The sequence below is a fragment of the Lissotriton helveticus genome, chromosome 8 (genome assembly GCF_964261635.1).
Source record: "Lissotriton helveticus chromosome 8, aLisHel1.1, whole genome shotgun sequence".
NCBI classification, from domain to species: domain Eukaryota; kingdom Metazoa; phylum Chordata; class Amphibia; order Caudata; family Salamandridae; genus Lissotriton; species Lissotriton helveticus.
This window is the reverse complement of record NC_136069.1, coordinates 1152032190-1152055149: the sequence shown is the minus strand read 5'-3', so window position 1 is coordinate 1152055149 and position 22960 is coordinate 1152032190. Positions and strand designations below refer to the sequence as shown.

The 22960-nt window shown below is 45.0% G+C and overlaps 1 protein-coding gene across 2 annotated transcripts in view; it reads right to left on the bottom strand.

Moving 5' to 3' along the window:
- The window catches only part of LOC144773177 (interleukin-1 receptor type 1-like), a 134666-nt gene extending 111957 nt beyond the window's left edge, over positions 1-22709 (bottom strand). The window contains exon 1 of one of the 2 annotated variants that reach the window (XM_078658049.1): positions 22478-22709. The gene's annotated coding sequence lies outside the window, so the exon portion shown is untranslated. Of the gene's footprint in view, positions 1-22465 lie in introns of both variants that reach the window. The other variant, XM_078658050.1, reaches the window with a different exon arrangement.
- Between the last annotated feature and the right edge of the window lie 251 nt (positions 22710-22960).

Sequence of the window (22960 nt, the reverse complement as noted above, 5' to 3'; positions counted from 1 at the left end):
TGGGTGCAGATTCAGAGTGCAGATTGTGGGTGCAGATTGTGGGTGCAGATTGTGGGTGCAGATTCAGAGTGCAGATTCAGAGTGCAGATGCAGATTCAGAGTGCAGATTCAGAGAAAACTCAGCAGCACCACCACCATTGCAATGCAATAGGTCTCGTTTTAACGCAAATTTAAGCTATAGGCCTTGTAAATGACAAAGCCTTTTATTTATGTTCCAAAAACCAGAACGCAAAAATAAAGGGCATTATCATTTACAATGCTAATAGTTCAGACTCGCGTTATTGCGAGACCTATTGCATTTCCAATGCTTGTTTTTTTTTTTTTTACTACCTAAGGGATCACAGAGGCTGGAGGCAACAAAGAGAGAGAAAGGCAACATTGAGGGAGCCAATGACACTGGGCGGGGAGCACACGCTCAACAGAGGGTGGGCAGAAGGTGCTGGGGAAAGCAGATAAGAGAGGGGAGACGTATACAAGGGTAGCAGCTCAAACACCGAGTGCGTACACAAAAAAAGCATTTGCAATGTAATAGGTCTTGCATTGGGCAAAGTTAAAGCTATTGGAGTTGTATATGACAATGTCTTTTACCTATGTGTTTTGGTTTGGAGTGTTGTGGATTGTATGTGGTGTGGAATTGTGGGTTATATTGGAATTGTTAGTTGTGGAATTGTATGGGGTGGAATTGTGTGGTGTGGAATTGTGTGGAGTGTATGTGGTGTAGTGGAATTATGTGGCATGGTGAATCGATGGGGGTGAGAGCTGCAAAGAATAAATAGAAAGGAAGTTGAGAGGGATAGGTAGCTTGTGCAGGAAGTGGTGAATAAACTCGAGCTAGAGGAGCAGAAAGCGTGTGTGAGAAAGAAGGGGAAAGCAGGCCACAGACGCATAAAGAGGGAGGACCTATGAATGCAGAAGACACCCAAAGAGGAGGAGGAGGGCATGGGGTTGAGGGACAGAAACCTTGAAATGGCATGGGAAATATACTGTGCTTAGTATGTGTGAGCAGGCAGTATGGAGAGGAGATAGGGTGTGTGAGGAATGGGAGGGGATAGTGGGGTTGCAAGATGAGATGGGTGAGGTATTAGCCACATTTGTTTTCAAATGTATCTGTTTAACTTAACATTCCTGATTGTACAAACGTTCAATTTTCAGAGACAAATGCTAGATGCTTCACGGGGCAAAATGGTATCCAAAGGCGGCTACACGTTTTGTAAAGTGCTTGCAGATCTACTTTATCAGTGACTGGTTATAAATACAAATGGGATAAAAATTGGATAGATGCTCGAACGTCAACAAGGCAAGTAACTAGAGGTTCCCGGATAGGAACATCCAGTGCTGGCGAACCACGGTGCACTACCACAGGCGTCACTAGAGGTTCCCGGATAGGAATATACACGTTTACACCCTTCTTCACTTACAGCAACAGCACAAAAATCGTTTAGAAAACTTGGGTGGCGGAATCCTCACCATGTTCACCCCAATGTCTACTTATCGTCTACGATATTGATACTACTGAAAAATTGTGTGCAAGCAGTAGATTTAACAATACAACAATTGAAACTGGCAGCTAGTGAGACATGCTGATCAGAGGACCAAACTCAGGTCTGTACCCCAAAGGGTTGGGAGAAGTCCACTTATCAAGCCTTGAAGGGCAAGCTGTCAAACAAATCATGCCAGGGAAACAGGATGTTCTGCAACAAAAAGTGCTTTAAATGTCAGTACATCCTATAGCGTGGCAAGGGTCACATCCGAACACAGTCAATTAAGTACATAAGCGCAGCAGATATCACACAACCATACCATTTTCGATTTTGATGTACTCTAGCCACAAGTACCATGCCTCTTGGCTCGCAAAACAGCAGCGCCAGACCAACAAATGCCCCAAAAAGTAATCCTAATCGTGTTTTAATAACAAAACCACAGATTGCTTTGCAATGGAAAGACTGGCCCTATAAAATTCCCCAGTCTCCAGTGCTGCTGCCCGCCACCCTGGGAAAGAATCGCTTTGATGGTCTGGAAGGTGGAGAGGCGCCAATGCCTCCAACACCAGGAAGGAACCACGTCATTTTCAACCGTTAAATTGCAGAGGAGAAACACAACGCTCATTAAAAAGCTACAGGCAGTGAAACGGCTCCAAAAGACCCCTCGTTTTGCCCTCATACCCAGCAACCAAGCAATCACCCTGTGAAAAAAGTCTCGTTCTCACCATCTTGGATCCGAGGGATAAGAGAGGACTGGAAGTGGACGTGTTTAACTCATATCCGTCCGCCAACAGAATAAACTCATTGACCAAATAAAAGGACAGATTTGCACATCACGTCGCTCTCGTCCCACTCTGTTCCATGAAGCAGTACCTGTGAGCAGCAAATTCAACGGTGGCCTTCTAAGAATGGAATAAATCTTATAACAGAATGCATTTTATAATAACAGGTTCTCTCCCCTCCAAGTCTTTGGCTAGCTCTTTATGATATCTGCTTCTCTTTTGAAAAGACTGCAGCAGTTTTTTTAAATGGAAATAAAAGAAAAGGTTCGATTTGCAATAACAGCAATTTAACAATTGGAGCTCTCCGGCATATCTGGGGCAACTCATTTAATCTTCACGTGCTAAAATATTTGAAAAAACAACGTCATGTAATTGCGTGTTGTGGTGCTATTGATCCATTTACTGCTCTTTAACCTCTTCGACGCTCATGACGAGCTCAGCTCGTCATGAGCGTAACGTGCGCTACGCGGTTGACGAGCTGAACTCGTCATATAACGCGCGATTTTCAAAATCGCAGCGCGCATCGGGAAAACCGCTAGCGCGCATGCGGCTAAACAAGCATTTACAATGCAATGGTCTCGGCATTGTTAAAGTTAGAGCCATTGGCATTGCTCATGACATTATTTTTATTTATGTTTTTGTTTTGAAAACATAAATAAATGATTGTCATTTACAATGCCAATAGCTTAATCGCTCGCAAATGCGAGACCTATTGCATTTGCACCCACACAGAGCCACCCACACACACAAAGAGCCGCCCACACAGTCATTCACATAGAGCCACCCACACACACAGCCACCTACACAGAGCCACCCACACGCACCCACACACACACACACACACACACACACACACAGAGCCACCCATGCACACAGACAGACAGACAGAGCCACCCACGCACACACAGAAAGACAGAGCCACCCACGCACACAGACAGAGCCACCCACGCAGACACAGTGCTAGGACACCGTTAGCACTTGCACGGTTAAAGCACTTTTTTGCTATGGTGGGCGGGGGTGGGCAAACAAGTACAGCAGATGAAAGGCAGAAGGGAGTAAGCAACATGACGGATGGCAGATAGGGGAAGGCAATATCAAGTAAAGCGGGAGGAGGGCAGAAGTGATGGGAATAGCATCACAACACAGGAGGAGAGTGGAACAAGGCAATAAAGCTAAGGGGATGGCTGGGGTACTGATGGGAGCTGCCAATTTAGCAGCTCGCTCTTGCAGGAGAAAATGATTTAGAAGGAATGTGACCCCTTAACTGTTCAGATTCCAGGGAGACAGCTCCTGGCAGCAAACCAGGTGCCCAGTCCCCTGGGGAGAAAAGGTGCTCAGCCAGGCCAAGCTTCCCAGGCTCATTTGTGATGTGCTGCTCCAGACAGATTTTTTTACTTGGTTTATTCCATTATGAAAATAGGACAAAGTCCCAAAATTCTGAGGAAAAAAATGTGGACTGGACTAATATATTAAGCAGGGCCCTGGAAAACGTTGCAGCTTTGGATGCTTCCAGTCCAAATACTGCCACTGAACCCTCTCTGTGGCCAGTGACCGATCACTAAAGGACCGGTGTTGGGGCAATAAATCAACCCCCCATTTTTTGATTACCACACCAACTGAGCTGTCACCTTCTACACTTTCACAATGCCTTTGAAGAATTAACGATCTAGGATCTGTAGAAGGGAGACAAAGGTTGGTAAATGCTGCCAGGTGACGAGGCGGAATAAGGGAGAATACAGAACAGTAGGCAAGAAATTCACAATATGAACACCTGGCAGAAAATGACAGATCAGATTTTACATACATTTTGGTCGAGTTCTCGTGGATACTTGAGCTGGAGCATAGGATGGCGCAGAATGGATGAGACTTCCTTTAATTAGGTCCCAATATGGACTATACCCTGGAATCACAGAGCAATAATAGGCTCAGGCCTCACAGCAGCCACTCCTCAGGTCACAAACAAAACACATTACAGGAATGCACTCCCTGAACACCACTGGGGATGATGTCTGCTTTCATCTAATCAACAGGTGAGGGTCCCGAGTACCGGAGAAGAGGAATACTCATATGAGACACAGGAGTCCGCGGTGAGAAGAGGAATCACCTCCAGCCCTGGGACCCTCCGATGGAGAAGAGGCACGTCCCAATTACCTTGGGGCCACAGCCATGCTCCCTGGAGAACCAGGCAGCAGGCATGCTTGTGCGCAAATAGTAATGCACCCAGATTATGCACTCCAACTGTCTTAACATAAAAGTCAGAGTAAACACACATTGCAGCCATAAGCGAGCCGGTCCCATGGCAGCCGTGGCCACTATCAGCACGGCAACCTTCCTGCTGACACGCAAAGGCTCCGGTAGTACTGAAGACAGGGCGAACACAAAACATTAACAGCTATATACTGTTACCAATAAATACAATACACTCCGGCTCCACACGTGGTGCCAGATTGTCATTTCTAAGGCACTGTACAGTGCTCTTGTGAATAGCGATCTGCGCAGTTCTGATTCCCGGGTGGGGGCCTCTACTAATTAACAGGCAGGAGGCTTGTCAGTCACAAAAACGGACCTTCTGGTCCACTGCAGGCCCCGGGGATTAGAAGCACAATATACCTGATTGCGTTGCAGCAGCTGTAGGGCCAAAGCGAAGACGTTCCTGGTCCGTGCGGGGATCCGGCTGAGGTGGAGCGCCGCAGGGCGGGGGCGTCCCGGCGGGACCTCGGAGGGGTTCTAAGAAGGTCTGGGTCATCGGTGATCCTTTGTGGTGTCAGGGACCCCAGAGGCGGCAATGCGGCACCGAGCACCCTGTACGCTTCTAGGGTTCAGGGCGGCTCTAGTGCGGCGCGGCCTCAAGGGGAAACAATGCCAGGTCACAAGGGCGGCTTGCGAGCCGTATCTTCCAGGCTCTGCGCCGCGGTCAGGGACTGGGCGCCGGCGTACGCTTCAGGCGTTACGTTCACGGCGTACAGGGGCACAGTTGGTACGCTTCAGCATACGAGGCGAACTCCACTACAGCAAGCTAATGCGAGTCGTACCCGGCAGAGAACCACAGGCCGGTACGGCTCGCAGGATCAGGGGTGATTGTTCCTTAACGATTGCAGGCAGATGCGAGGCGTACAGCCCCAAGGCAAGGCGGTACGTCTCGTAGGGGGCACAATTGAGATTGCAGGCAGATGCGAGGCGTACGGCCCCAAGGCAAGGCGGTACATCTCGTAGGGGGAACAATTGAGATTGCAGGCAGATGCGAGGCGTACGGCCCCAAGGCAAGGCGGTACGTAGCGTAGGGGGAACAAACAAAAGCTGGTGCGATTGCGTACGCTTCTGGCGTACGCCACGAACACTCCGGGGTGGCGCCTGATGAAAGCGGGGAAATGCTTCTTTGTCGTGAGGCGCGGCGCACAGGAGAGGGTGCGCTTCGATACACGAAGCGTCTCCGGTGCTGCGGTGCGATTACTCACGATCTCTCCTCCCAGTGGGGATGCGGCAGGCAGTGCAGGGGTAAAATATTACAAAATGCTGCTTACCTGCTCGCAAATAGATAAATCCATCCCAGCAACAGAAATCGTGCAGACCACCCCTGCAACAGACAGGTTAGGAAAGACAAAAACATGCCTTGAGAAAAAGAAAAAAAAAAACACCCACCGCTGCATGACGGAAAAAGGGGCAGAGCTTAAAAAAAACACAGAAAAGCCCACGAATCTGCTCCAAGAATGATTGACATCTCTCTTCCAATGGCTAGCCTACATTTACGAAGCTAGCCAATGGAAGAGAGAGGCGGGTTAAAGCCCCACTGTAGAAGTCATAAAATCTTCTTCGCAGTGCGACGGTAGCCTTGACCTAAAAACTAGATATATAAAGTATGCTTTAGGTAGGCAGCTCCATGAGGAGGGTTCTTGTGGAAAGATTTGCACGCAATACAGTATTTGACATGAGCAGGAATCACAGCAGTGCTGATGACCATCTGTTGTGCCGCGCTGGAGCAGGAACAACATATCGGAGCTCAAAGTGGAGAGAGTGAATGAAACAAAGAGTTCCATAACAACAACAGAAAGACAGTGTGAAGAACCAGGAAATTAGGCACTGCTCCATGGGAGGATGCCAATTACAACAAGCAGGGACATTGAAGCAGGATTAGCTGTTACCGAACAAGGATTTTGAAAAGGACCCCGACAGACAAATGGGAAGCAATGGGCCGAGTTGAACTCCACCAACAATTTATACAACAGGTCGCTAACCGACAGCGCAAGTGCTATCTAGTCAGGACCTAAAAAGGTAGCACCCAAAAAAATGTGCAGTGGAAGAACCCAAGTAATACATCCATGCTCTATGGGAGGAACAAACATGAAAAGGAATGAAGCCTACGTAAGAGGACCAATAAGAAGCAAATGAGTAACATTGAAGCTAGCCAATGGTAAGCAATGGCCGGCCTCTAAGCCCCCTGTAGGGTAATATAGGGCCTCGCGAGAGCCAACACCTGTGCCATCTTAGGCGAGACCTAAAAAATTCCCAAAATTTAACAAGCATTTTCAAAGCTAGTAAGTCTGGGCTTTGCAAGCAGGGGCAAAGTTTAATTTTTTTTGTAGCAATCAGATGCCACAAAAAAAAAAAAGGAAAACATGACAGCGCACAACGTGGCAGCCACATTATTGCAAAAATAAATAAATAATATCATATTTACCTTTAATATAATTAGAAAGGACTTATTAGGCAAGCGTAGTTAGAACACCCATATACACTTTCATTTTAACTGCAACCACTAGTAAATAGGATTCCTATTGTTGCAAAGAAATACTGTTGGGTTTGAATTACAATAAGCTGAAGTCAGAGTTTAAACACACCAGAACGGCTTAAAACAATTCGAAAATGACAAACAATGAGAAGCAAAAATCATTTACAAAACTTAATATCGCCCAATCAGTCCTGGCATGGAAAAGCATTTTTTTTAAAGCCGATGGACACATGTAATCAGCAACAAAAGCAGTCCCTCCCAGTGCAGGAGAGCTAATGTATGAAGTGGGTTGACTCATTGCCCCAAACATGTATGCTGCGGTGGGTGGAGGCCATTTTCAACCATTGTTCTGCTATTGTGTGAATCACATTTTGACACGCAGATTGCAGATTAGAGAGAGATATAGAGAGAGAGATGTACACACACTTATACATAAATAGCTTTTATACAATGTCTAGTTTCATAAAGAAGTTTAGGTTTTGATGACAACATATGTACTATGCTTTTAGTCAGGCCTGTTCATCCACTAGTCTGCTACAGTGTCATTCACATTTTGCTTCCATCCAACATAGCAATACAGAGCAGGGCACACGGCCGCCCACTCCAGCCATTGGCTTACCTGACCAAGTCAGGCATTCAGCTCCTGCACAATATGCACTTCCACACAATAAGCAATCTCCTAAGTGCCAGGGAGTACTGTGATTTTATATTTAGAAAAATATATACATTTTTGGCATTTAGACAATGCTTGTTTTCACACATTGTGTGACATTCATACAAAAATCATTCACAAACAAATTAAGCATTGGCAAAGCCAAAAGATAAGCAGCCAGATTCAGACCTATTGGTTTGGTCAAAGCCCGTTTGTTTTGACAATATCAGGCTGGCCAGACAACGGACTCTTAGCTAGTGAGTTTATAACCCTACTATGACGTGGATACCAAAACTAATATAATTAAGTAAAAAGTAACCTTTGCATAGATCTGAATCCTGAGAGGGCATTAATTCAAACTGTATAACAATTTATCTGCTGTATAGTATGAAAACATTGGAAGGCATTTTTAATTAGTAATTATTTAGAATACATTTCATAAATACAATTAAACATTTATTACTGCAGGCCTCTATGCATTTCAGGAAAACATTGCTACTCTCCGTAGCAGGAAGAATTGCCATTGCAAAAATGGACTTCCACCTCCGGTGTCTTTACGCATTACAGAATTTCATGTGGCGAGTACCCCGCAACACTTTTAGGAAAATAGACGACCATTTGATCTCTTTGATATAGTTGGGCAAAAGGAGTAGAGTAGGGTCCTAAAATTAAACACATGAAAGAGGGTTAGGGCTAACAGATCTGGAAATGTATTACATGGCAGCACAGCTCCAACATGCAGCCAAGTGGTGCTCTGAAGAGCACACCTGGGAGAAGAGTCTTCGGGCAATGGGGCTGGGGATGAAAATGCACTGGTATCACTGATTTTGGGAGTCAGTCAGGAGGCACAATGTATATACATTGTGCATCAGGCGGCAAAGGTGTGGGAAAATGCAGTGAAGTTAGTTCTGCATAAACCACCCTTCTCCAGGTAACTTCCAATCTGGTGGCCAAAGCCTTTAACAAAACTAAGTAGCAATGGGTCTGTGGCATGGTGGAGGGGGGAAGGAGGGAAACACTAGGCTATCAATTTCTGGGCACAGTTGCATCACTTTTCAAGAAGCGAAAGATCAATTTAGTGTAAGCTAGGGTCAATTCCTGCAGTTTGCAAAGCTGACCAAAATGACCAGGGACACATGAATGTCTTCCCTCACCTCCAGAATAAACCAAAACCTAATAGGCTTTATTAGATACGTGTTCAGCTTGTCATTTGATTTAACACTTGTATGATTCATGAAAAATGGATAGGATTCCACTGGTCCTAAAAGCGACATCTAAGTGGGAGGAGGTTATGCAGGAACCTTTATCAGACGGGCAATGTAGTCGAGCATGCACCCAGATGTGGAAGGTCTTTTGCAATGCCAGGTTCAAACTTGGACATTTTTATATATGGTACCTATTTTACAACCACAAGACTACATCAAATCTACCCAGCCAGACCCAAAATATGCCCTGGATGTAAAATTGTGGATGCAGGATTCCTACATATGGTTTGGCTTTGCATCGAGGTTGAAACCTATTGGAGGGGGATAATTGAGAAACTGTGGAAGGTGCCAGGTATCTAGATGTAATTGTCACTCTAATATTGCCTTTTAGGGGGTACCCTCTAATCTAACGATAAAAAGCTCAACAGAATATTTGCCTTCACTGGGGTTGCTTTTAGCAAAAAGGATGGATAGTCATTCAACGGCTGTCAAATAGTGGACCAATGGAGCAGGCTTGAATTAGGGAAGTGGCAGAGTGAGAGCTAGCAGAAGAACGACATATGAAAGAAGTGTGGATCGATGAGTTTCATGAGAGTGTTATGGGCTGAAATGTTACGCAAACTGCGAAGCCTACGCCAGCCGACCCAAATTTGGAGGTGTGCCACTGAATACCAGGGCAATCACATCAGAGAAAGATGGATCGTGAGTCACAAAACAATTTATAACAGAGACCCAACGGAGAGAGACAACAAGCAGTTTGGGAGGGCCCAGGGATCTCAAGATGCTGGATGCATAGATCTATAATCCGCAACATATTGCCATTTGGTGAAAACTCTGCCTTAAAGAAGTAAATCATAAAGAAAATGCATACGGAGGTTATAATAATTGTACGCAGTTGCTGGCTCTGTGTGTATTGTCGGCATGTTGTATGCTCAATTGTTATTATGAAAAATAAAAAATAAAGTATTTTTTTTAAAAACATTTATTCTTGCAAAAGCTTTCACGTAGACATTCCAATTTGCACACTAAATGAGGGGTTTGGGCGGGCGGGGACCAACTCAATCTGCAAGACGAGAAATGTTGGATGATCTGGGGTAATCACCTGAATGCTAGGCACATCAGTAGTCAACCACTCTTCAGGATTTTCAGGTTGTGTGGTTATGGACGGGCATGTGAAGTTGAAAAAAAAGCAGGGTTCTCACTCTGGATACCATTAACAAGTACAATTCTGGTGCAGTCAAAAATAAAGAGACACCATTTTTTTTTTAAATGGCTAAGAATCCAAGCTTGATGGCTTTGTTGGAGTTAGATTTCTCACAGATGAGGTCTGTGAATATGGAACAGTTAGAGGATTAATGTAGGCACAGATGGAGCATACAGTCAGCGTTGTATTCCGTTTTGGGCAGACTAAATGTCCGCCTTCTGTGTTCAGTGCCACTGAGCTGGAGGGACCCAACTTTCTCCACGACATCTCACTTCCTGGAAAGCACTTGTTTGTTCAACAGAACTCGTGACCTGAAAAAGCAGATCCTGTCCTCGGAAAACAATGGACCTACCTGGCAAGGCAAAGACCCCGCCCTGGTCAAGGAGGAAACGAGCCTTGCCCTGCTGCAATAACGAGCCGTCAAAAGGGAATTCCTACCAGGGGCGTAGCTACTAATGGTGCGCCAGGTGCAGTGGTACCGGGACCCTCCGAACCCGCTTATTGTTGTATTGTACCAGCTGTCCAGCACTGAGGGCCCATTTGCCTTGCTTGCACCCGGGCTCATGGCACCCTTGCTACACCACTGATTCCTAACGTGTCTAAAGAGAAAAGTCGGCCTTGCCAAGCAGAGTCCCTACCACGTGAAAGTAGAAAAGTAGGGCATTAAAAAAAATCCTGACAGCAGCAGCTGCTCTTCCTCTCCAGACGGACATCGGAAGCAATAGCGCCAACTGTTCACGTTTTGGGGATTCGCCAGTTGCAAGCACTTCCTCCTTCTACATGTGTGTCGCAATTGCATTCGATGAATTGCTGCCAGCTAAAGAAAGTTAAGACGTCAAACCACTAGAGGAAGTTTGAAAGAGAGAAGACAAAAAAAATCCTGCTTTTTTCAGTTGTAAAATGTGAATGAGTCGCACAATTTACAGTGAACTACTACTGAAAATGTTGACATTATTCCATGTAATTGAGGTTATTCAGGGTAAATCAGAGCTTGGAGAGGGGGTGCATATTGTCGGCGAATTACAAGTAGGACCCTTCGATGTGAGAATTTCCCAGGGACTCTTCAATTCCAGTTCTGACTGGCTCGGGCGGTAATTACCGTGAATTCAACCTGTAGACTCCTGCTGTGCCCAGTGCCAGAGGAGACACCCCTGGAGTTACAGTGCATCTTGTCATTCCAGTTGGCTTAGTATATCCGGCTAATGGGGCCAGTAACTCCTGTTAATGGCCCCACCAGCACTACAATGCATCTCAGAAGGAGGGGCTGGGAGTACAGGCAGGAGAAAAATGCAGAGCGCTGCCCTCAACCATCACCTGTTCTGTAAGAGAGTGGCAAGGCTTTATGCAATCATCTACCAGAAATGCTGCATTGTGGCTGTTTTATGTGGATGATCAAAGTAGGCAGCAGTTATTCCTAATCAGGCATTCACGTACAGTATAATGTTCACAAAGTTTAGTGAGAGTGAAAAATGTAGGGGTAAATTAACATATAGAATAATGGATGGTGATTTACGGAGATGTTTTTCACTGAGGGGACCGAAGTGGCATAGAAAACACGACGAGAGCGAAGCTCGAGTTGTCCAGGACGCCACTCAGAACTCAGAGATGGAAAGCATCCCCGTAATTCACTTTTTGACCACTAATAATTATATGTTATGTGCAGCCCCCACCATTATAAGCCAATGCTACGCAGTGGCAGAGGAGAAACGGCGGAGCCATACAGAACACAGCCTTAGGTTATGCATTCCTATCGCAAATGTGAAAGAAAAAAAATTAAGAATTGCTGCCATCCTTGACCTAGCCCCACCGACCCCCCCCCCCCCCCCCCCCAAATCCCCCCCCCCTCCAACCTGTGCTTTCTGATTTCATTCAAAGAACACAAGCAGAGCTGCGCCGCCAGGTTCTCTGAGAGCCCTGTCACCTTGCCTGGAAGGCCTTTAACACATAAAAAATGTCAACCGTTTCTCTCTATGATTGTAATCAGGGTACAAGTACTAAAATAAGAAGTGTGGGGACTAACCTAGTTAATCAGTACGCGTGACATCACGCTGCGTGACATCACATCTTAAGCCCTCACATACATATTTAGCAGGTGTATTAGGAGTACATTGGAGCACATTTCGAGTATACTGCCTAATTCTCTGAATTAGGCAGTAGATTCACACTTTTGTACGCTACATATAAAACAATGTTGCCACTTGTCGGGGTAAAGCTTCCTCTAGCCATCGTGCTTTAAAATAAAAAAAATAGTGATATTTAAATTATTACAACGCCTCCTCAAGGGTAGTAAGCACGATATAAATGCTATTTATTTTATGCAATACTGGGAAAGACCCACGCATCTGCAGTTCTTACAGTGCATGCATATCTCCTAAACAGGGCCTGAACAATGTGAAAATCTGCGCCTCTTAAGTATGTGTGAAGCGCAAACAAGGTGTCAGTCAGCCTTTGTTTCTCTTCTGCTGCATTTGCATCTGGGTGTGAGGCTCCTGACTGCTGCCAGCCAGGAGTCTCGAACAAAAGGAGGCCTGATGACCCCTCAGACTGGGCCTTTGTTAAGAGCCAACAGGAGTTAGAAATAAGAGAGAGCCCCCTCCCCGCCTGCACGTTGTTGCCGATCGAAAGCAGATAAAGTGCAGGCGCTGCTGAAAGTGCCCTGGTGTTTGGAAATTACACCGGGACGAATTCAGCATCTTTTATCAGCGGGGGCCCAACTTCTTGGCAGGGTGGACGGCGCACCCCCCGTCAAATAAGGGGGTGGACGCCGTCCATCCGCGTGTACCCCCCCAACTCGTGCCCTGACTGTAATACAAATCCAACACATTCATCTGTAAGTGAAGTAGTATCACTTCAGCTACTCAGAAATACGTTTATGAATTGGATCAATTTTGTGCACACGGTGCATCTCGAGACTGAAGCAAAAGAAGAAATGTAGCAGGTCTGCAGGCTCCAACCTCTTGAACTGAGAAATTATGTAGTGGGGGGGAGGAACACATTATGTGGCAGGGTAACTAAATTATGCGGCAAGAAAAGTCAAGTTATGCTTCATCATTATTGCACAGCTTGCAAAGTTAACGTTGTTTGTGCAGTGGTTTCCTCTCTTGGTAGCAGTTTAACAGCTTAACAATCAGCAAAATAAAGTGATCTGTCGTTAAGAGGGCAAGGGTATGGTAATGTGCGGCAACATATCGGACAGCTTTTTTTAGTGACTTTTGATCCTTTTTGAGCTAGAAACAAATTTTGTCCTTTGATAAAATATGCAAAATAGTTTCTGTGGCAAATAAGACAAACTCATAATTAATTATGCGGTGAAACACTGACATCGCATAATTCCAATGGCCTCGACTGACGCTTAGCTGTTTGGCCATGTGATTCTGCAAACACTGCATTGTGGCAAACAACGTAATTGCCAGTTGTACTCGAGGTTACCGGAGGGTAAACTCGAGGTCACTTCCGGTTTCTTGCGGGAGGCTGCGTCTGTGGAGAGCACCCTGGTCGTAGAAAAGGGGTTAGTTTCTGAAAGGTGCAAAGGTTACTTACTGCAAAGACGGGAGCAAGTGTTTGCTGACGACCGCGAAACAGCATAATATAATAAACTGGGTTCATCATAAAAAAACCAAAGCGTGTTTCCGAACACTTTTCACATAACAGCCCCCAAAAATATTATCCTTCTACATTTCTTTTCAAATAATAAAGGTAGTGTTAAATATCATTCGGATCAGGGTATAGGATATGGAGTGGACGAGTACGGCGGACGCGCCTTGATTTCCTCTTCGCTCCCAGAGCACAGAGGCTGTTCACCGCTGCTCCCTATGCAAGTGCGGTCCAACACATCAAATTCGATGTAGTAGGAAAAGTTGCCGTCAGATTACGCCGCCTGTTGACTCAGGAAAGTTGACTGCCAACGTGGGGGGTGCGGTCTTCCTGCATCAGGCTCAACAGTGAGAGTAATGTAAAGTACCCCGTTCACCAGGTTTGAAAACCTGGCTCTTTAACCCATGCCTACACCGCAACCTCTATGCAGCTTTGATGGTCCACTGTCCGGCTGTCTGTGTGAGCCCCTGCTGTTTGCCGAGGGACTCGGGAGCCGAGAAGGAACCTCACTATGGCATTTCAGGGAGAGAGAGTCCTGCAGTGTGATGCTGGCCTGAGAGTTCCTAGGAGTGGCACTTGTGTCTTAGTTAGGGGGGGGGGGGGGGGGGAGAGCTGCACTATGCACATCGGAGGTTGCCTGCAGCCACAGGAAGAACAGTCGCCTCCTCCCACACACAGATCCCAAGGTCGATGTAGGAAAAGTGGGTTACAGAAGGTTTTAGGTCTTTCACAGCTACTCAGGCACCAATTCCAGCTTACTACAGTGGCAGAAAGTTTAAGCAAGTAAATCAAGAATGACAGCACTGAAAGAATCTCCTGAAGAACTACCGCCAGCCAAAAGAAAGCAAGATCAAGTACACAACATGGAAATAATCATGAAGGAACTAGACACCATGCATGCCCCAAAAGATAACCTACCCATCTCCATTCCTTCATTACACAGTCAGGCAATGCACACCTGAACTTTAGGTCAGAAGGACGACCTTAATGCCTTTACTCAGGCTGGCCAATGGTGTGACAGCGACGAGGCGATGAACAGTTTTGATAGATCAAATGTGATTACATTCAAGAATCTTAAGAGGACATAGTTCATCCTGAAGCACTGAGAAAATAGGTGGAGCTCTGAGGATACCTTTGAATATGGGAAGGCAGGTGATGGGCTAAAAAAAGGGAGGCATGGGGAAGAGCACACAAAAGCTGAGAGGCAGAAGCGAACATATTGATTTCGAATTTGAAAGAAAAATGATGCTGGTCCTGCAGAACGGCCCCGGAGGTAGGTCTGGAGAAGGCATGTAGAACAACATCTTCGGACAGCGAGTCCCAAGTACTCTGACATTAAACTACATCTGTGCAATTACATATGCACTAAAATAAAGAGATGTCAAATAGGACACCAGCAAACTAATCAAATTAGAAATTTGCGACCTAAGATTGGCTCTAAACATGCTGAATTCACTTCACCAGCTGAAGGTCATGTAAACCTGCACTTGGAATCTTAAGCACCCTCCTCATCTTAAAGACGTGGACACCAGATGCAAAGATTTTAACATATATGCTTCTGAAATCAGCTTGTTAGACACAGACCTACAACCTATAGCTGTAAAGCTGCACTCTGCATAGAACTTAGTTTTTATGGACACAAGAACCCCCAATATTCAGGAAAAAAAAACAACTAACAAAAAATTCATTCTTATTTGTAATGAAGAAAAATATGCGCTTAAATCATTTGAAAGATTAAAGATGTTTTCGAGGGTTGAGGTCATCCGGACAGGCAATCTTCATGTAAAGTTGCCTACCATCAGCGTATATGTGGTAGGAGATGTTAGAGAGCTTGAGGTTTTCGGTTAGGGGTTCCATGTAAAGATTGAATAGGGGGGGGGGGGGGGAGGAGGAGAGTGAAAAGCCTTGGGGTATGCCAATCATGACAGATGCCTGGTCAGATAAGGCGTGATTGAGAGGGACTCTTTGAGGTCTGTTTTGTAGGACTGAGCGGAACCATTTGAAGACCGCACCTTAGAGACCCATCCTGTGTTCTAAGAGGTTGAGGAGAGTCTCATGTTTGAACGTGTCAAACGCTGATGATAGGTCAAGTAGGATTAGGAGAGAGGATTCATTTTGATCATGAAAGCATAGAAGGTCGACATTGTGGACCGTGGCAGTTTCAGTACTGTGACCTGATCTGAAGCCAGATTGGCAGTGGTCGATGAGTTGGCGATGAGCAATGTGATTGCAGAGCTGCTGATGAAGACCTTTTCCAGGGGTTTGGCTAAGGTTGGGATGCTGGAAATGGTGCGCTAGTTGTTGGGATCCGAAAGGTCACGTCAGGTTTAAAAAATAAAATAGTGTGACTTGACCACTTTTTAGCTAGTCCAGCATAGCGCCTTGTGTAAGGGAGGCATAGATAATTCTGCCCATAATGCTATAAGGAGGTGCGAAGTTTCATTGAGGAGTCTGGAGGAGAGAGGGTCATTGAAGAAGAGGGAGAATTTTGTGGAGGTCGGTAGTTTTAGGGGTTCAGAGTTATAAAATGTCTGAAATGTGGACCAAGAGGCATTGTTTTTCAGTTTGAGGAGCTGGTTGCCAGGACACTTCCTGCAAAATGGTTGTGTGCCGTGGTGGGGTATCAGTCAGTAAGAGAATCACAGCATTTTGGTTTTCTCAAAAAAGCAGGAGGAAAAGGTTTGACAATTAGGTAGAGTTGCAGAATCTGACATGGTGGAATTGCATTTCCAAAAGTTGTTGCTTAACCAATTTAGAGTTTTTTGAGATAATTGAAGGCCATATGTAGTTGCTGAAGAAAATATGATTTGGCCCTTCTGATGCACCTATTGTAGGCACTTCGTTCTATTCGCAGATGTTCAAGGTTTGACAGAAGAGGTGGGCATTCTGAAAGCTCTTTCCGCAAGCCTATGGATGCAGCGTTCCTCATTGAAGCTACAGTTGAGCCAGGGCATGGATCTTCTCATTGGGATTCTCTTTAATTGATTGGGGGCTATAGAGTCCAGAATGTTGGACAGAGTTAAAATAGTGCTTAGTGAGGTCTTTAGCGCTAACCATATCAGTGGGAGGTGACAGGAGATTGTGGCCAGAGACAGATAGCAAGCCTGGAATGAGAGTGTTTCTAACTCAATTTGTTGTTTTCACAGGCTGGCCTTAGGATATAGCTACATTTCCCGCTATGGAAAAGGTGATGCAGTGGTGGTCGATACAGTCACAAGGTGAGATAGTGTCCAAAAGGATGGCGTTTTCCTTGGCTATTATTAAGTCTAAGATGGCCCCTTCAATACGAGTAGGACTGTTGCAGGCTTGGAACAGGTTGAGCTCACGGAGACAGCCCTTGACGCAGTTCACTAGTGGATCATTTGAGTCATTGAGTCATTCCAACGAACGTTGAAGTTACCTAGGAAAATCTGTCTATTGTGTGGTGCACTGTTGCTGGAGATGAACTCCATGATTTATTTGATGAAAGTGCGATCATCACAGAAGGGGGGGGGGGACCGTGAGCATGGCACAGGAAGCGTTGTCTTTGGTTGGGATGTTGATCTTCATATATTCGCAGGCAGAGGCTAGTGAAGAATGTGACAGTTTAACCAATAGGTTAGCCTGATATATACAAGCAAGACCACCCCCAAAATGGTTAGCACGGTACTGATGGATTTTATCGTAACTGGGGAGGGACTAGGATATCAAGAATAGTAGATGAGGATCCATTCAGCCAGGCTTCGGTGAGGATTAGGAGAGTCAAGGTCCAAGTTGAGTAAAAGGGCCGCTATGTCGGCAATTCTAGAGCAGGAACAACGCAACAGAACACAAGTAGCTATTGCTCACAGCAATTGTGTTTTTTGCACTTTTTGAGCGAAATACATCCTTGCACGAAAAACTGCCCCGTGTGCGCATTTTGCACTAAAATATAGAGCTAATTAGTGGAATCACAATGTTCCTGAAATTCCGGATAATTATGCAAAAGCAAATTACGCAAATTTCACACACTCCTACTTAACATCACACGACGTACCTTAAATTTAATCTGCACACATCTTGAAGGTATGTAGATGTGGGGTTAAGAATAGTAAAATTCCCTGAATAGATTTACCTTGGTGATATTTTGGTAGTCTATTTTTTAGCAACAACATTTTTGTATCGCGATATTTAGATCGACAATATTCTAACGTACACCGCTTGTTGTATCAGACACTCTTTATTGGATGGTTGTATCAATATAAATATGGGTGGCGTCGTCACATAAAGATGAGGAGGTGGCACAAAGTAATTTCCAAACACCTTAACACACTACCTATCTCATTCTAAATAGATAGGGTAAATTTACTGTATCGATACAGGTGGTATACCACCAGGTTTTCCAGAAATTCTGATTCTACCATTCACTAAATCAGGCTACAAGTGTGGGCTCTCACAATCACTTTGTCGATGTGCAAAGAAGAACATGGAGTGTTGTCTATTTCAGCATCATCAGCATTTGTGTCCAACATTCCTGGAAACATATAATTTTAGACAGGGTTTTACCTGAACTAGACCAAGAAAGAATAATTTAATATGCCTAAAACAGCATTAGAATTTCAGAAAAAATCCAGGATAGACCCACCCAGAGAAGAATGGAATATCAAACAGCACACCACTACCAGACACAGCAGATAAATAGGCTAGAGTGGCATTACAGTTCATTCAACCACACTGAGATCCAATATACTATAACCCTTTAAATTATGGAAGGTGTCATGAGATGGTAGAAAAACAACATGCCAGCGCCGTGCAAAGACAATCAAAAACTAGCCAGGCAACCCAAATGTGCCTCTCTTTTTTCCAACAATGACAACACAATCTAAAAATAGAAACCCAGACTACTATTGAAAAGATAGCAAATGTTGGGAAAATCTAGACAAGCATAGACATGAAATATCACAGGACCTCTGACTTAGGCTATAGAGCCAAGTTGACGGAAGACCTAGTGCCTGCTTTCAAGATAGGTCTATAAAATTTGACATTTTTATCCAACCAGCTTTAAAAAATTGCAAATCAAAAGTAAATAATGGAACGTGAAAGGCTGCAAATACAGGATACTCATTTTACAGTCCTTAGTTGGACTTTTCAAATTGTGCAAACTCTCCTTTTATTTTTAATCAGGTGTGGGCAAATTGCAGAAAACACAATAATAGTGATTAAGGCAAACATGCACGTGACTTAAAATACGCTGTGCTCAGAGAGAGGAGGCATGCAGAGGATGGAAAGTAAGGAGATGACCATTCAAAAGAAAAAAAGATCCTATAATCGGACATTTTAAGTCACGGTCAATTGTCATGCAGAGAAGTAGGTATATGGGGAAGACGTTTTGATATAGCATGGCATCTGAGGACAAAAACTATTAAATACAACTAAGAGTAAGTGGAGGCAGAGAAAGGACAAATAACTTACCTACCCATCATACCAAAGTGCGCGCAGAGACAATAAAGAATGGAACAAATGAGTCATGACTGAGACTTCAGGCTTCCACCCAGCTAGTGACAGCAGCAACAAGTGTGCCAACGTGTGACATCACCATGGCTGACGTTGACATGGCAGAACAACAACTCTGGAATGTCCACTGAGCAGAAACTGCCAATCTGTGACATCAACAAAGAATAACAATGAGGCATTTGTGCGGGTATTTTGAGGGGGAAAACTGCACTGTCAAGTGTACCAATATGTGATATCCGAATGAGACTAACACATAAGGGTTGTCAGTCAAGGGAACTAAATGAAGAGACTGTATTGGCAGACTACTGATCTGAGAAACCGAGTAACAATGCTGCAAGCTTTGGCAAGGATACTGATTCGTGACAACCACAGTCACTATCAGCCTGTCACACCCCAGGGTGCAGTAAAATGGCAATTCTATCTTTCAGCCTGTGATGCAGCAATGTTGACTGATATGCCACAACTGTCACCCTATGCAAGCACACATTTAGGTATCAAGACACATCAATAAAGTGTTCTATAGTAAGGTTGGTACCATGAGACACTTAAATAGACAGGGACATTGTAAGGTAAGTGGCAAATGATAAACAATGCTGCACGCCAAGGCTAGGTTAGCTCAATATGATACGCCAATGGGAGTACCATGACAACACGCGAGTAGGGCCCAAAGTCCTTGCAGGGCAGCTTTTAGATTATCCTGACCCATTCACCTCCAGATTCACCTTGTTGTCCTTTACATATGTACCCCTGGGAGAGGGGTGTACTGACAGTCTCCTGCTAAATCTGTTTCATTCTCCGTAAATGTGCTTTCTCACTTCACACAGACTGCACGCGTATGATTAGGTTACGTGTGGAAAGAGTCAAATCCATGTATTGTGTTCGTCGAGTCCTCTGAAAAGGCACATGGACAGCAGCAGAAGATAGTTGCTTTGGTTGTTAGAGTTAAGGCGAACTGGGTTTCCTTTTCTGGGAGCGGCCATTGGGGCCTGCGCCTTATGAGAACACCTTGCAGTGTTGCTAGTTTCTGAGCTAGTATATACATCTAGATCCAAGAGCTACTCATGAAGAGAAACCTAAGAGACCTATCTGCTTACTGTGCGTGTGCAAGGCAAGTCACGGGTATGGCAACAGCACAAAATCATTTTGGGGGTGTCGCTGTGGCGTCCCAATCTACACCCACGTGCCCATTTGCTGACCCTCCACTCCGAGTGTAGAAAGGCCAACAAAACACTTGCTCATACACACTCTGCTCTGGTGCATCCTAGTAGACTCACATTTAGAAGGTGCGCTGTTTCAGATTAGGCACCAGCTGGCTGACAGGGCCACCAGTCCAGGGGGGTACTAGCCCTGTGGAACCAAGACGAGGCTGTGCAGCACTAGCTGGGAGAAGACAACAAACGAGTAACACTCATCATTTTCCAAAATCAGGCTTTGGGTTGGTAGAGAATAGCACAGCGGGCTACGTAGCCCAATGAGTATTTGCTCTGATTCCAGTCAGGTGTGTGAAGCACCAGAGAGCTCAGGCAGCTGATGATACAGTTGTTGCAAGTACTGTCTTCTACCGTGATTCAAGAATTAGAGTTTTCTTTTAAGAAAGACAGAATGTTACACATGAGCACCCTCAAAAGCTTGAGTCTCCAGCCACTGGATGAGACTCGCTATTGATTATCTCTCATTCTACATCCGAGTTCTAAGCCTATGTCATCTCCTTGTGCAAGTCTTTGTTGCTTGGTCAAGATACCTTTTGAGAGTCACAAGTACTAAGGGAGTAGATATCCCATCCTATGGGAGTGAAATAGTGTGCAAGCATTAGGACACTAGAGAGACAAAATAATAATGTATTTGAACAGCGCTTCTGCTGTTTCAAAGCACTGTTAATAACAAGGGTGGCTATTACCCAATTTATAGGTCCCCAATTTACCGACCTCAGAATGATGGAAGAACACGTCAGTATTGCCGGGATTCAAACTTTTGATCTGTAGATCACTACATACACGAAATACCTTCCCATGACCAAACATCAACCAACATCCTTGCAAACATGCATAACGAATGTGACGCTTATTCGGCCACCAGAAAAGCACTTTGGACCTCACAAGTGGTTAAAAAGCGCTCTCTAAATTATGGAACAGAAGCAAGCTGACAATGTGGGACGGCAAATACTAGACCTTTATTTAAAGTGCTATACTAGTAGTATACATGTATATTATCAATATGACTATGTTAGTCCATTAACAACTATAACAGGCAAATGTTGTTATAGCGCATGACAGCACAGAAAAAGTATGGCAGGTTATCTGCACCAATCGGCGATACAGATAAATACAGAAAAAGCTGTAGTGACTTTAATAGTGTAAAGTATGATCGACCAATAAGAAAAGAAAAAATCCAAGCGTAACATCACAAAACCGGTGACTGCCCCATTATCACTACATCGGGTTTCACCAGTAGATGTGCAGCTGTACACTAATTGTTAGCCACAATGGTTAGACTTTTTTTTAATTATAATACTAAAATATCGAGTCGAAATGTACACACTAACTTTTCAGATATTTGCATGCAACCCCCACGACTTTGGTTGGAGTAAGAAATACTAACATTAGCAGAGTCATAACTCTGCATAGTTTAAAGCATAGTTAAAGCTTAAAAGCAATCTATGAGAATCCAGTAAAATTAGCAGCGGCTCCCGTTAAGATTCCAGGGAAGTGATGTTCGAGAGGGGAGAAGGACGTTTTGTTTTCAATTTATCAAACAGAACGTCACTTTTAATACTCTGTTTTTAATTAGAAATATGGAATTTTTTAAAATTAGAAATATTCTTGTTGGAAATGTGGAGTTTTTTCAGCCTGAAAGAGGCACAAAAAACCATGTTTCAACTTGAGAATGGACTTAAATCTCAGCAGGACACAGTTCTCGGGGGGGGGGGGGGGGGATAAAACAACTGCAGCGTTTGGATTTATGGCCAGAAGCGGTTTCCTGCTGCAGTTTTAGCAAGTGAATACATTTCCTCGGAGTCGGTTTTCCAGCCAGTTTGCCACTCGTGTGGTATTTGGGGCACTTTGTAACCGAACAAAACAAATCTCTGCTCTGGTGTACCAGGCGAGGATTGAGCAACCACCCGGAGCTGCAAGCCGCCCTCCCCGGGCCAGAGGTGGAGTTCTTGGGGTTGGCAGCTCTCGTTCTGCCCTCCTCTCCCCGGTGCTGAGAACGACACCCGCTACAACTGCCCCCAAACGCACCCTTTCTTACAACAATGATCTTAGTCCCGAAGAAACTGCAAGAGTTAGGAAGGAAGACCACACGGAGGTTGTTTAGCTTCACAACCTCTGAAGCCGCGGAGCGCGTTTACCTGCGTGCCTACCTGTGCCAGGAGAGCGTGGGCTGCGGGCCACCATCGGCTTGCAGGCTCCTTACTTCTGCCTCCTGCCTGGAGGGGTTTTTCCAGACTTCTGCCTCCCCCCCACCGCCTGTATGGAGAATGGACCGGAGCAGGGTCAGACCTGCCGCGGATCACACCTCGAGCTGGAGTTGGCGGAGTCTGGCTGAACGAGCCTCTGCCCCCGCAGGCGAACAAGCGAAGCAGGGAAAGAAACAAGGCGAAAACAAGCCCCGCCCACAATGACATGTTGAGCCTCCAACGTAAAGTGTAAAATCAAGAGCGGTCGAGTCTAATCGTTTGAGCTTTCACTTAGTTCCAAAGGTGCCGGTTTTAGGGGGTGCTGCAGTCTCCCCCCAAACACGCCACAGTTCTGAAGGTGATGGAGGAATAAAGATGCTTTACATTTTTGTTTTCATCTTCTCTTAGAAATCCTTCACTCTTCTATCCCTCCACTATCCTTTTCAA